A 15,118-nucleotide genomic window follows, 5' to 3' on the forward strand; every position below is an offset into this window, starting at 1 on the left:
GCTTTAATTAGGGGATCTCTGGTGGGGGGGGGGGGCAGTTGGGGGTGGGTCGGGCCACCCCCGTACTGGGGGGAAAGTGGACAGGGGGTAGTCCAGAAAATCCCAGAGGGGGGTTGCTGAATTGCCCTGTGGGGGACAAGTGGATGGGGGCGGGAGAGGCGGAATTTCAATGCGGGGGGGGGGCTAACCGCAGGACCTTGCTATTGGGCCGCCTGTTGAAAATGGTGGCCCAATAGCAGGATTCCCTAGGGAAACCGTCGCAAATTGGGAATCGTTTCCTGATTTGCACTCCCAGCGTGAGCTCCGAAACAGAGAATCCTGCCTCTGTCTTCCAGATGAAAGCTTAATCCGGGACCTCACCTTCCAGCTCTGGTAGATGTACAAATTCTACAGCAATTTTTTGAAATGAACAGTGAAGTTATTCCTAGTGTCCTCTGTGGTGAATGTATTATTGCTACCATTCACCATTGTCTTGCATTACATTGTATTGTATTATGTTGATGCCCTTGTGGGCTCCGCCTATGGCTCCGCCCCCTCGGGGGAGGTATATAGATCTGCAGCCTATAGGCGGCACTCAGTACAGAGCAGTCGCAGGCAGGCACAGATCTAGCTGATTAAAACTACTGTTCACTTCAACTCGTCGTCTCGTGTGAATTGATGGTCGCATCGTCCTCGGCAATATCATCCCTTAATTCAAATCGCAAGAACGGTTTATCTAGTCATTATCACATTGCTGTCTGTGTAAAACTAGTGCCACGTTTCCTGCGTTGCAACAGCGATTACACTTCAAAAGTACTTTAGTGGTTGTAAAGTTCATTGAGATGTCCAGTGGTCTTGAAAATTTCCAGGTTAATGAAAGTATTTCTTTGTTAATTCCAATTCTGAAAACATAATGGTCTTGAAGTTAGTATTAGACTTAGTTACTGGAGATGGGAGGCTGCAATGGGCTTCATACATGATCTCTGTGTAATGAATAGACTGGATTTAATACAGATGATTGAAGCGGTAAACATGGCGATCAGGCTCACTGAAATGCAGGAGAGGCCACGTGTCAGTCTCAGTGGCTACATAGCCTTCTCCCCCCCCACCCTCGATTAAGTCGCAGAATGAGCTGACGCAGGATTGCCAGCTGCCGTTGGTGGGATGCCACTTAGGCTTATTATTGAGTCAATTAACAGCTATTACCAATGGAGGGGCCGGTTTAGCTCAGTTGGCTGGACAGCTGGTTTGTGATGCAGAGCGAGGCCAACAGCATGGGTTCAGTTCCTGGACCGGTTGAGTTATTTCATGAAGGCCCTGCGTTCTGAACCAGGGGCGAAATTCTCCCCCAACGGCGCGATGTCCGCCGACTGGCGCCAAAAACGGCGCCAATCAGCCGGGCATCGCGCCGGCCCAAAGGTGCGGAATGCTCTGCATCTTTGGGGGCCGAGCCCCAACATTGAGGGGCTAGGCTGGCGACGGAGGGATTTCCGCCCCGCCAGCTGGCGGAAATGGCGTTTGTTGCCCCGCCAGCTGGCGGAAATGGCGTTTGGTGCCCCGCCAGCTGGCGCGGAAATGCGGCGCATGCGCGGGAGCGTCAGCGGCCGCTGACAGTTTCCCGCGCATGCGCAGTGGGGAGAGTCTCTTCCGCCTCCACCATGGTGGAGGCCGTGGCGGAGGCGGGAGGGAAAGAGTGCCCCCACGGCACAGGCCCGCCCGCGGATCAGTGGGCCCCGATCGCGGGCCAGGCCACCGTGTGGGCACCCCCCGGGGTCAGATCGCCCCGCGCCACCCCCAGGACCACGGAGCCCGCCCACGCCGCCTGGTCCCGCCGGTAAATACCAGCTTTGATTTACGCCGGCGGGACAGGCAATTTCTGGGCGGGACTTCGGCCCATCCGGGCTGGAGAATTGAGTGGGGGGTCCCGCCAACCGGCGCGGCCCGATTCCCGCCCCCGCCCAATCTCCGGTACCGGAGACTTCGGCGGGGGCGGGGACGGGATTCACGGCGGCCAACGGCTATTCTCCGACCCGGCGGGGGGTCGGAGAATGACGCCCCTGGTCTCTCCCGCCTGTGATGTGGTGATCCTCAGGTTAAATCACCACCAGTCAGCTCTCCCCCTCAAAGGGAAAAGCAGCCTATGGTCATCTGGGACGATGGCGACTTTACTTCACTATTATCTTTGAGTGCACCTTTAGTCGTGCTCAGGGAATAAATGGTAACCACACAGCTTTCGAGCACTCTTGAAACTTGTTGGGCTTGCCAACGGCCTCCTTCATAGTGAGGTGAGGGAACCACCGTCAGAAAGGGTGTCTGTTAAAAGCCACTCCTTTACCCATGCCCCTCTCATGACCCTCACCCCACGATCGCCATTCTGCCTTCCCTCACATTTGATCTGGGATCCCATGATGAACCTGGACTTCTCGTGGGTGTGTTGCTATCAGCTGACACCTTTCCCAGATGTGCTGGTGGCAGTGGACAGATGTGGCCCTCAGATTGGCCGGCAACTCTCAGAGCAGGCGCTCACAATCCTGACTTAGAAATATATCGCTGTTCCTTCACTGTTGCTCGGTCAAAACGCTGGAATTCCCTCCCTAATTGTGCTGTGGGTGCACCTACACTTCAGGGATTGCAGTGGTTCAAGAAGGCAGCTCTCCATTCCTTCTGACGGACATATAGGGAAGGACAATAAATGCTGGCCCAGCCAGAAACACTCACATCCCTTAAGTGAATTTGAAAATGAAAATCGCTTATTGTCACGAGTAGGCTTCAATGAAGTTACTGTGAAAAGCCCCTAGTCGCCACATTCCGGCGCCTGTTCGGGGAGGCTGGTACGGGAATTGAACCGTGCTGCTGGCCTGCTTTGGTCTGCTTTAAAAGCCAGCGATTTAGCCCAGTGAGCTAAACCAGCCCCTTCTTTTTATTAAAAATTTTTTTTAAAAAAGGGCTTCCACCCCACGGGGACCTCAATCACTGGGGCGTACTGGTGGCTCCCACGTGAATGCCTGAAGGGTACTTCTATTGGTCTTCCCCCACGGAACTGACAGGAGTTGCCCACTGGCTGTCCAGCCAGTGGCAAGGCAATCGACAGAAGTCGGTTGACCATAATTAGATGGTAATTTCCATGGTTCAGTATTCCACACAGGGTGGCTTACAGGAGGCTAATTTGGCTTATTGAAAACATGTAAGCCGCTATGAGAAACTGTTGTGAGGAAGTTTGAGTAACACCGTGCAGTAACTGGGCTCAATGAGAGTCTAAATATAGCTTAACTCATCACTGGAGTTCAGAGAAAGACAATGTAACGATCTCGCACTGCCTAGTCACATCCTCATGGTTCATTTTTCATGAATGCCAACAATGCCACTTTTGTGCCCACATTGACTCACTTGCAACATCTTTTTTCATGATCACAGCCTAAATTATAATGGCTGTGATAATCATCTGGATATGACTCACTAAATCCTGCATTTTTCTAGTAATTGTAGTTTAGACAGTCTAAAACTAGAAAAATAATTATAATGATTATGACAATGATTGGATGTGGATTACAAAGTATGTCACGGGCTTCTGTACTGATCCTTAAGTGCTGCCATTTATAAAGGGGCACTATGTTCATAAATGTACATTTGGAAAACTATTTCTTGCTTTCTTGCAGAAGATGTAGTGACACAAATTATATCTATGTCCATCAGTTAAACAGATTAATTGTTATGTTAAAACTGTGGTCAAAGACAGATGGGGCAGCATGATGGCACAGTAGCCTCACAGCACCAGAGACCCGTGTTCAGTTCCAGCTTTCATTGACTGGCTGTATGGAGTGTGCACTTTCTCCCCGTGTCTGGGTGGGTTTCCTCTGGGTGCACCAGTTTCCTCCCACAGTCCAAAGATGTGCAGCTTAGCTGGATTGGCCACACTAAATTTGTCCTTTAGTGTCCAGGGATGTGTGGGTTAGGTGGGGTTACAGGATTGCAAAAATAGGGCGGGAACCTGTTTTGGTACTTTTTCAGAGGGTCGTGCAGACTCGACGGGCCAAATGGCCTCCTTCTACAGTGTAGAAATTCTACGACAGACATTAATTATCATGGCTATTTCCAAAATCATACGGCATGATTTGGGAATTTCTTGAATATTGCTGAAAAGAGAGACATGTTACCAAAGCTTTTCATCTTTGACTCATCAGGACAAACACAAGAATGCCAAATTTCAAACAATCACAGCAATTTGTACAACAGGAGAAAAGAGTGATGATTGGTTGGCAAGTCGACGCTGATTGGCTGAACCATTGCCATGGAGAAAACAATAGTAGAAGCTAGAAATGACATACATTCATAGATAAGGACCGTTCTTTGCAAACAAAAGGAATTTGTTCAAGCTGTGTATCTTTTTTTGAATTACCAGGGAGCTTGTGGAGCCTAGACTTCCCTATTGCTGTCTCCTTGACCAATCACCATTTGATAGAACCTGCTGAGTCGGAAAAGTAGAAGCAGTGGTTCTGGTCTGAAATTGTGAAACTCAATGTTGATTTTGAAAGGTTGTCAGGTACCTCATTAAAAGATGAGTTGCTGTTCCTTGAGCTTCCATTGACCTTCATTGGAACATTCGGGCCACGGGCAGGGAGGTCAGACCGGAAATGGGATGGGATATGCTCTGGAGAGAGTTCAGAGGAGGTTTACAAGAATGTTGCCAGGGTTAGAAAAGTGTAGCTACGAGGAGAGTTTGGATAGGTTGGGGTTATTTTCCTTGGAACATAGAAGGCTGAGGGGTGACTTAATTGAGGTGGACAAAATTATGAGGGGAAGAGGTAGACCTGACAGGATAAAATTGTTTGCCTTGGTGGAGAATTCTAGAACCAGGGGACATAGATTCAAGGTAAATGGCAGAAGGAGTAAAGGGGGCATGAGGAAGAGCTTTTTCTCACAGAGTGTAGTGGGTGTCTGGAATTTGCTGCCCAAGTTGGTGGTGGAGGCAGAGACCCTAAGCTCTTTTAAAAAGTACTTGGATCTGCAGCTTAAATGGTGTGAGATACAGGGCTATGGACCGGGTGCAGGAAGGTGGGATCAGAAAGGGCACCTGGGTGTTCTCGGGCTGCTTGGACTAGATGGGCTGAATGGCTTCCTTCTGTGCTGTAACCTTTCTATGATTCTATGATCCTTAGTAACATAGTAGCTAGCCCACCACCACTGATTCTCTGTGAGGGTGGCTTCTCTTTCTACAGAGGTGAATATCTGTGCAAATGCTTGACACATCATGGCACTCATGCTTGAGATTATTACAATCTCTGTAAGGACCAATAACTTCAAAAAAATAAAATTAAACTTCCAATGGACAGAATGTCACATCAAGACATGGATATGTCTAGATTTCATGGGCGTCATTCTCTGACCCCCCGCCGGGTCGGAGAATGGCCGTTGGCCGCCGTGAATCCCGCCCCCGCCCCCGCCGAAGTCTCCGGTACCGGAGATTGGGCGGGGGCGGGAATCGGGCCGCGCCGGTTGGCGGGACCCCCCGTTCAATTCTCCGGCCCGAATGGGCCGAAGTCCCGCCCAGAAATTGCCTGTCCCGCCGGCGTAAATCAAAGCTGGTATTTACCGGCGGGACCAGGCGGCGTGGGCGGGCTCCGGGGTCCTGGGGGGTGGGGCGCGGGGCGATCTGACCCCGGGGGGTGCCCCCACGGTGGCCTGGCCCACGATCGGGGCCCACCGATCCGCGGGCGGGCCTGTGCCGTGCAGTGGGGGCACTCTTTCCCTTCCGCCTCCGCCACGGCCTCCACCATGGCGGAGGCGGAAGAGACTTCCACATGACTGTCGGCGGCCGCTGCGCTCCCGCGCATGCGCCGCATTTCCGCGCCAGCTGGCGGGGCAACAAACGCCATTTCCGCCAGCTGGCGGGGCAACAAACGCCATTTCCGCCAGCTGGCGGGGCGGAAATCCCTCCGGCACCGGCCTAGCCCCTCAATGTTGGGGCTCGGCCTCCAAAGATGCGGAGCATTCCGCACCTTTGGGCTGGCGCGATGCCCGTCTGATTGGCGCCGTTTTTGGCGCCAGTCGGCGGACATCGCGCCGTTGGGGGAGAATTTCGCCCCATGTTTCAAAACTTCTACTGTAGCAAATGAATAAAAGCATTATTGATTTAACACTATTTACCGTGAGGACAATTTATACTTTACATTACAGAGAGGAACATCTCCTTTTTATATTTATCATACATCACAATCCCCACGGATTTGCAGTCCTTATAGCAAGCAGTCCACAGATGCTCCCAGCTTCCAATGGGTTCACGTATCACTGTTTTGATGAGAAGCTAAGTTGAGTGACCGTCTCCAGATGCTTTCCTCAATTTTCAGGGAGTTCCATAATCAACCACTAGCAGTAAAGCTTGTTGTGATGATTCATTTTCCTGGCCATACCAGATCAAATCTCCTGGAATCCGTAGAAGGCAGCAGGATGTGTCTTATCGACAAGAGACCATCTCCCTCCTGCAGCTGGCTGTGGTAGCTCACCCAATCAAGTAGCCTCTTCTCTCTTCTGACCACACATAATCTCTGTTGTCTGTCTATAAGATTCATTGATTTCTAGGGAAGCTTGTAACCTGATCTCAAAAATGGTTTCCTCTGCTCTCTTCCTGATGACAAAGTGAAACACATTAATCTTGTATCTGGAAAGAAATGCTAATTAGATATCTTTGACTCACACTCCCTTTCATTTTTGAAGTAAATGGATCATTTGTAGTACAACTGTGCACAACTTGGTATCTACAGCACCTTTCTGGGACTTTGGGAAACTCAAAGACTACTCATGGTGAACTCAGAGACTGCTGTTATCGTGTCCAAGTGTAAATATTTTGCACCTTCTTGTCGGTAAAACAAAGTAGGCTTTTCTTTGATTTCTGACAATCAGACCACTATGTTAGGCAGACCACACAGCAGGTCACATGACTCCCTACATTTGCCCTAAATTTAAGTCACAGTCTCAAAATCTAATATTCTTACAAATCTCAAAATTGTAACAAGACGGACTCCTTCATTCTTTATCACGGCCACGAGAAATGCTGACAGTAGATCCCGCATTTCCTAAGATTTCCTGTTGCCATTTAGACCCATGTTAGGATCCCTTTAAATAGAGTTGCTCAATGTCAGACCCCTCGTGTGATCTTGCCCACCCTGCGATTTTGGAACCTGGAAGCAGGATGTTAATGTCGTGACTCAGTTAAGGAGCCATGGCAAAGCCTGCTAGAGATTTCAACGGCTCCCCGCTAGCGGCCTTGACAATTCCGCCTAATGTGAGGCTGCTGTCGTGCTCTTAGAAAATGATCAACATGGTACTCATGTCTACATCTTACCCCTACAAGGACATAAGCTTTGTTGAGCACAAATGCTAAATGAGTAACCTTATACTCCCCCTCCAGCTACTGTGGCAGCAGCATTGTACCATATATGACCCTGTGTACAAGACCAACATTCATCAGATAATACCTTCAACTTCTTACGCATAATAAACACAATCAAAATACGCATTTGTGACTAATTATTGACAATGTCAAGACACTATACAGCCACTGTAATTATTCCTTTTATAAAATGCCTCTATTTTTGGTAAAACATTAATGTGTCGCAAGTTGATTAAGTTATTCGCTTGTTGGGTTGGACGCTCCTTCCAATTTCTGTGCATATGTTAGCACTGACTCATTCCGCACATTAAATGTCACAATTTACTCGTTCTGGATGTGCCTTCTTTAGATATGTTGTCTCCATTATCGTCATCACTATCCTTTTTCTGAATGGTTTACTGGCTCATTGCCACAACAATTAGAATTCTAATACTTTCTCTGTTATATTGCGAGGCAAAGCGACGAGGCAATGTTTTTTTTTGTTTAAAAAATTTTTTTTTTTCCTTTTCTGAGTTACCAAGCCAGGGCTCAGAGTGTGGGTCAGGGGCGAACCCCTAATCCAGCTCCTCGCCTGCTCCAAAAAACTAATTCAAATTGAATCCAATTCATGGTCCCCACAAGAGAGACATACCAGATCTGAACCAAAGGCTCAATCTACAGACACTTGATCTTAGCCAAAAGGCCGAGAAGCGATGCGACGAGGCAATGTTGAATCACAACGGTGATTTATTTAATAAAAGGACAACTTTATATACAGAACTGTACAACTCCTACACAGGTCTGCTTCCCTTGGCTCCTAAGCTTACTCTGATGATACCCTGACACTCAGGCCCGCGCCCAGACTCCCGTTAGACTAAGGTTAGTGTGCCACCCCCCCCTCCCCCCCCCAATCAGCTCCGGGTGGGTCACATGGCCCGCGAGGGAGCACACCTTAAAGAGGCCATGCTACCACATTCTCCATCATCATCAGTCCGTGAAATGCATTTGAAAACGTCCGCTAAAATCCTTGAAGGTATCCAATAACCTCCATTATACTGTCTGCTGGGTCCTAACATAAACCGTTCTTCCCAAAGCAGATCGCGAAAGCATTTCTTTTACAACTGGTCATCGGATCAATGCCATTAAGCACAGTACTATCCATTCAATAAAAGTCACTGGCAGACTGTTCATACGACAGCAGTGCGATCCAAGCACGTGATTACTATTCTACAAAATAGAGCTGCATTAATTTTCGGCCCACTCATTGACTCACAGAATAGTCAGATTGCACTGGGCAGCAAAACTCCTGCTTAATGTGCTGGGGAGTTAGTCAGCAACATATACATTTTCTTGCCTTTTCAAAACATATTTTGATAATATTTTAATCTAGTTTGCAAATAGCTCACCAGTTATTGATGAATTGAAATTTGTCAAACTGTACACTGGTGGTCAACCAAGGTCAAAATTCAAAAGAGAGCATCTGAGTGTTAAACATAAAACTTGACCTCACGGACACAGGGCCAATCCACCCAACTGATGGATGTTATATTAATGCTCCACATGAGCCTTCTCCTGCCTGCCTTCATCTAACCCTTTCAGCAATATCTCCTTTTACTTTCTCTCTCATCCATTTATATATCTGTATTGATTTAGCTAAACGTATCTATGTTATTCGCCTCAACTACTTGGGAGCACTCTCTGGGTAAAGAAACTTCTGCTGATTTCACTATTGGATTTATTCATGACTCTCTTATATTTCTGTCCCCTAGTTTTAATCTGTCCCACAATCTCCACTCAGCAAACACTGGAGATGAAATGAAATGAAATGAAAATCGCTTATTGTCACAAGTAGGATTCAAATGAAGTTACCGTGAAAAGCCCCTATTGCCAAAAAGATGCCAAAAGGTTTTGGAATTCTGGAAGTTTCTCAATGGGATCCTTTGATGGGTTTGGCATTCAGATAGCCACAGGTGTTAAGAAACAATTCACGGCCTTTTCTAAGTATATTTCCACTGTCGGCAAAACATTATGGGCGCAATCTGGCAGCCACGCTGCGTCTGAAAAGCAGCCTGCCGCAGCGCAAAGTGGCCAGTAAATGATGGGAGATCCCCCTCCCGGGATCTATCCGACTCGCTACGTCTCGCGAGATCGCGTGAGACGTCACGGTGGAAAACCCGCCCATTGTGGGCGGGATCACTTTTTGTCAAATCTGAGGCAGTTAGTCTCACTTTAATATGCAGTTCCCTGAGGTAACCAAGGCATTGGGATTCATTAACGACAGAAGACGAGTTGAGAGTGAAACTGTGGCTTTAATTAGCTTAAAGATACCTTCTGGCAGCCTGCCCCAGGCTGAAGGCAGGACCGGAGGTTGGCCACCTTTATAGCTGAGCCTGAGGGGAGGAGCCACAGGCAGAGCCAGCAGGGGCAAGCCCAGGCATGTTACATACAGCAGGTATAATTCAATACAGTGGTTTACCACATTCGCCCCCTGTTAAAAGGAGTCTGGCGGGGGTGAAGTGGACGGGTTGAATTATATATCGAGTCTGTCGGGGGCTTTGACTTTCCGCTGTGACCGCCGCAGTCCCGGCTGTGGTGTGGATACTGCTGTCAGATGAAGTGTTGAGGCCTGCGTGTCCAGGAGCGTGTCATCTTCTGCGTCACCAAGTAGATGAGTGCCTGGCGACGGACCCTGAGGCACTGGCGTGCCATGCACTGGGACTAGCGGAGTATGCCATTACCCTGGTGCACCATGGGTAGCAATGGAGGGAGAAGGTGTAGGGTCAGGGGTAGTGGTGATGGTCGCTGGGGAACCTGCGGGTGCCAAATCCCGAAGGGAGACTGTGTCCTCCCACCCGTCATGGTTTGCCACATGTGCCAGCGGGAGACAGGGAGACCTCTAGGCTGTGGGGTAAGAAGGACGCCCTTCCAGACCGTCGCATTCTTCCTCTCCACCTGTCCGTTCCCCAGGGTTTGTAGCTGGTAGTCCTGCTTAAGGTGATGCCCTTGGTAAGCAGGTACTGACGCAGCTCATCGCTCATGAAGGAGGCACCTCGATCACTATGGATGGAGTTGGGGAAACTGAACAAGGTGAAGAGGCCGTGCAGGGCCTTGATGACTGTGGCAGAGGTCATGTCAGGGCATGGGATGGCGAAAGGGAAACGTGAGTACTCATCAATGATGTTGTGGAAGTACACGTTACGGTCAGTGGAGGGGAGGGACCCTTTGAAATCGACGCTGAGGCGCTCAAAGGGGCGGGAGGCCTTTACCAGGTGTGCTCTGACTGGCCAATAGAAGTGCGGTTTGCACTCCGCGCAGACCTGGCAGTCCCTGGTCACAGTCCTGACCTCCTCGATGGAGTAAGGCAGGTTGTGAGCCTTGATAAAGTGGAAAAACCGGGTGACCCCCGGGTCACAGAGGTCATTGTGGAGGGCCCGAAGTCGGTCTACTTGTGCGCTGGCACATGTACCGTGGGATAGGGCATCTGGGGGCTCATTGAGCTTCCCAGGTCGATACAAGATATCATAATTATAGGTGGAGAGTTTGATCCTCCACCTTAGGATCTTGTCATTCTTGATCTTGCCCCGCTGTGTGTTATTGAACATGAAGGCAACCGACCGTTGATCAGTGAGGAGAGTGAATCGCCTGCCGGCCAGCTACTGCCTCCAATATCGCACAGCTTCCACAATGGCTTGGGCTTCCTTTTCAATGGAGGAGTGTCGAATTTCGGAGCTCTGGAGGGTACGGGAGAAGAAATCCACGGGCCTGCCCGCCTGGTTGAGAGTAGCGGCCAGGGGAAAGTCGGACGCATCGCTCTCCACCTGGAACCGGATAGACTGGTCTACTGCAAGCATTGCGACCTTGACAATATCTGCTTTGATGCGGTTGAAGGCCAGGCGGGCCTCAGCCTTCAGGGGAAAAAGGGTGGATTTAATGAGTGGGCATAATTGGGTACCCACTGGGCATAGTAGGAAAAGAACCCCAGGCATCTCTTCAGGGCCTTGAGGCAGTGGGGAAGGGGAAGTTCCAGAAGGGGGCTCATGCGGTCGGGGTCGGGCCCTAGGACTCCGTTTTCCACAACGTAGCCAAGGATGGCTATGCGGGTTGTGCGGAAAAGGCATTTCTCCTGATTGTATGTGAGGTTAAGGAGCTTGGCGGTGTGGAGGAATTTTTGGAGGTTAGCGTCATGGTCATGGCCGCAGATGGTGACATTATCCAGATACGGGAACCTGGCCCGCAGCTCGTACTGGTCAACCATTCGGTCCATCTCCCATTGGAAGACCGAGACCCCATTGGTGACGCCGAAGGGGACCCTGAGGAAGTGATAGAGGCGGCCATCTGCCTCGAAGGCAGTGTATTGGCGGTCCTCCGGGCGGATAGGGAGCTGGTGGTATGCGGACTTCAGATCAAAAATGGAGAAGACTCGGTACTGCGCAATCTGATTGACCATGTCAGATATGCAGGGGTAGGGGTATGCATCGAGCTGCGTGTACCATTTGATAGTCTGACTGTAGTCGATGACCAACCGGTGCTTCTCCCCAGTTTTGACGGCCACCACTTGGGCTCTCAAGGGGCTGGTACTGGCCTCTATGATCCCTTCCCGCAGGAGTCGCTGGACCTCCAACCTGATAAAGACCTTGTCCCGAGCACTGTATCGTCTGCTCCTAGTGGCGACGGGCTTACAGTCTGGGGTGAGGTTAACGAAGAGCGGGGGTGGGGCAACCTTAAGGGTCGAGAGGCTACAGATGGTGAGGGGGGCCAGGAGTCCATTGAACTCCAATGTAACACCTTTGAGATGGCACTGGAAATCGAGCCCCAGTAGCACGGCAGCGCAGAGCTGTGGGAGAACGTAGAGTTTGAAGTTTTTGTACTCAATGTCCCGTACTGTAAGGATTGCAACACAGTACCCACGGACTTCCACGGTATGCGATTCGGAAGCCAGGGAGATTTTCTGGGTCGCGGGTAAGATTGGGAGGGAGCAGCGCCGTACCGTATCTGGATGAACAAAACTCTCTGTGCTCCCGGAGTCGAAAAGGCAGGTCGTCTCGTGGCCGTTGATCCGGACAGCCATCATGGAGTTGGCGAGGTGATGCGGTCGAGACTGGTCGAGGGTGATGGAGGCGAGCTGCGGAAGGTGGGCGGGCTGATCGAGAGTAGCGGAGGCCAGCTTACGATCGGGTGAGCAGGGGTTACGGGAGGCGGCAGGGTGATTCAAAGATGGCGGCCGCAAGGGGTCGCACGTGGCGAGTGGCGGTGAAGATGGCGGCCTCCACGGGCTACACACAGCGCTGCTGGGTTTAAAAACAGGACGGGCCTGGCAGACTTTAACGGAATGAGCCTTCTTTCTGTAGCCGTTGCAGGACACGCTCCTCGCTGGGCAGCTCTGTCTGGGGTGCTTGCCCTGGCCACAGAAGTAGCACTTTGGGGCTCCGAAATTGATGGGTTGCTGCGTGGCAGAGGCTTGCGGCGCCCCCGGGTCGGGTGATGACGGCGCCCATGACGTCCACGTTGGTGCCGCGTGGTCGGAGGTGTAGGCATCCATGTTGTGGAAGGCCACTTTTAACGAGTCCAAAAGCTGTACTGACTCTTGGAGGTCGAGTGTACCCCTTTCTAGTAGGCATTACTAGAATGCCTAGTATTCTAGGCATGTTATTTGGGTGTTATTTGACTAGGCGGGTGTTATTTGACTTTAAGCCTGTGACATAGGTGTCACGGATCAACAACTCTGTGTGCTCGACAACCGATACTGCCTTACAATTGCAGTTCCGGCCGAGTACCCGCAATGCGCGCAGAAATTCAGCTTGCGATTCTCCGGGGCGCGGTCGCCTCGTGGCAAGGAGATGCCAAGCGTATACCTTGTTGACTTTCCTGACATACTGTCCTTTCAACAACGTAATCGCATCCACGTATGAGGCAACGTCCCTGATAATAAGGTATACTTGCGGGCTCACCCCGGAGTTGAGAATTCGCAGCTTGTGGGTCTCGGCGACGGCGATGGCAGAGGATTCGATGTAGGATTCGAAGCAGCGTAGCCAGTGTTCGAATGTGGGAGTGGCGTTGGCTGCTTGGGGGTCCAGCTCCAGGCGATCAGGTTTGAGTGATTGGTCCATCTTAAACTTTAAGCTAATTAATTAAATTGATGTACCAACAATAACGACAGAAGATGAGTTGAGAGTGAAACTGTGGCTTTAATTAGCCGGCACCAGACTGAAGGCAGGGATGGAGGTTGGCCACCTTTATACCTGAGCCCGAGGGGAGGAGCCACAGGCGGAGCCAGCAGGGGCAAGCCCAGGTATGTTACATACAGCAGGTATAATACAATACAGTGGTTTACCACACCCGACTCGCTACGTCTCGCGAGATCCCGTTAGACGTTGCGATGTAAAACCCACCCATTGTGGGCGGGATCACTTTTTGGCAAATCTGAGGCAGTTAGTCTCACTTTAATATGCAGTTCCCTGAGGTAACCAAGGCATTGGGCTTCATCCTCTTCACCTTGGAGACCTCAGTGGTGCTGGCCTCCACAAATGGGGACCAGAAGGAACAGCGCTCGCGGGGGTCTCCCAGGGATATTGGATATGCCCAGGGGCTTGCCCTCTGGGCAGGGTGAGACCCTGGCACTGCTGGTGCTACCTGGGCACCCTGTCACTGCTAGCCTGGCACCCTGTCACTGCCAGCCTGGCACCCTAGCCGTTCAACCTGGGTGCCAAGCTGGCACTGCCCAAGTTTTATTTTTATGATAGTATTATTATGTTATCCATGTGCAAACCTATCGGGGCTCACTTTATTTTTATTGAGTAATCTCTCATGACATTGCCAGAAAGTCATGGCAATGGGTATTTCCCTCAAAGAGATAAAATAGGGTTTAATATATATATATATATATATATATAATATTTATATTACATACATAAAATTTTAAGCTGAACATTAATAATCCTTAATTGATTTAAAAGAACACCTCGACTATACTAACAGAAAAGCAGAATATTGCAGAAATTGCTGGAAATGCTCAGCAGGCCAGACAGCATCTGCAGAGAGAGAAACAAGGTGAACGTTTTGGGTCTGTGACCTTCCATCCCAACTGGGAAAAGCTAGACTACACCATTTCTCAACCAGTAACAGGTTTTCCGGTATGCATATTGGGCATAAGCTGTGTGGCGTAATTTAGGAATTCGGCCACTTAAGGATAAAGTCCCACATCACGGGCGAAATTCTCCCCCAACGGCGGGATGTCCGCCGACTGGCGCCAAAGCCGGCGCCAATCAGACGGGCATCGCGCCGGCCCAAAGGTGCGGAAGGCTCCGCATCTTTGGCGGCCTAGCCCCAACATTGAGGGGCTAGGTCGACGCCGGAGGGATTTCCGCCCCGACAGCTGGCGGAAATGGCGTTTGTTTCCCCGCCAGCTGGCGCGGAAATGCGGCGCATGCGCGGGAGCGTCAGCGGCCGCTGTCAGTTTCCCGGCGCATGTGCGGGAGCGTCAGCGGCCGCTGTCAGTTTCCTGCGCATGCGCAGTGGGGAGAGTCTCTTCCGCCTCCGCCATGGTGGAGGCCGTAGCGGAGGCGGAAGGGAAAGAGTGCCCCCACGGCACAGGCCCGCCCGCAGATCGGTGGGCCCCGATCGCGGGCCAGGCCACCGTGGGAGCACCCCCCGGGGTCAGATCGCCCCACGCCCCCCCCCAGGACCCCGGAGCCCGCCCATGCCGCCTGGTCCCGCCGGTAAATACCAGGTTTGATTTACGTCGGCGGGACAGGCAATTCCTGGGCGGGACTTCGG

At 50.9% G+C, this 15,118-nt stretch overlaps 1 non-coding gene across 1 annotated transcript; it reads right to left on the bottom strand.

The window, feature by feature from the left end:
* Positions 1–7,866: 7,866 nt before the first annotated feature.
* On the bottom strand, positions 7,867–8,060 carry LOC140398767 (U2 spliceosomal RNA). Its single transcript, XR_011937550.1, has one exon. It is a non-coding gene; the product is annotated as a U2 spliceosomal RNA (small nuclear RNA).
* Between the last annotated feature and the right edge of the window lie 7,058 nt (positions 8,061–15,118).

The sequence above is a fragment of the Scyliorhinus torazame genome, chromosome 21, assembly GCF_047496885.1.
Source record: "Scyliorhinus torazame isolate Kashiwa2021f chromosome 21, sScyTor2.1, whole genome shotgun sequence".
In the NCBI taxonomy this organism is placed as follows: Eukaryota; Metazoa; Chordata; class Chondrichthyes; order Carcharhiniformes; family Scyliorhinidae; genus Scyliorhinus; species Scyliorhinus torazame.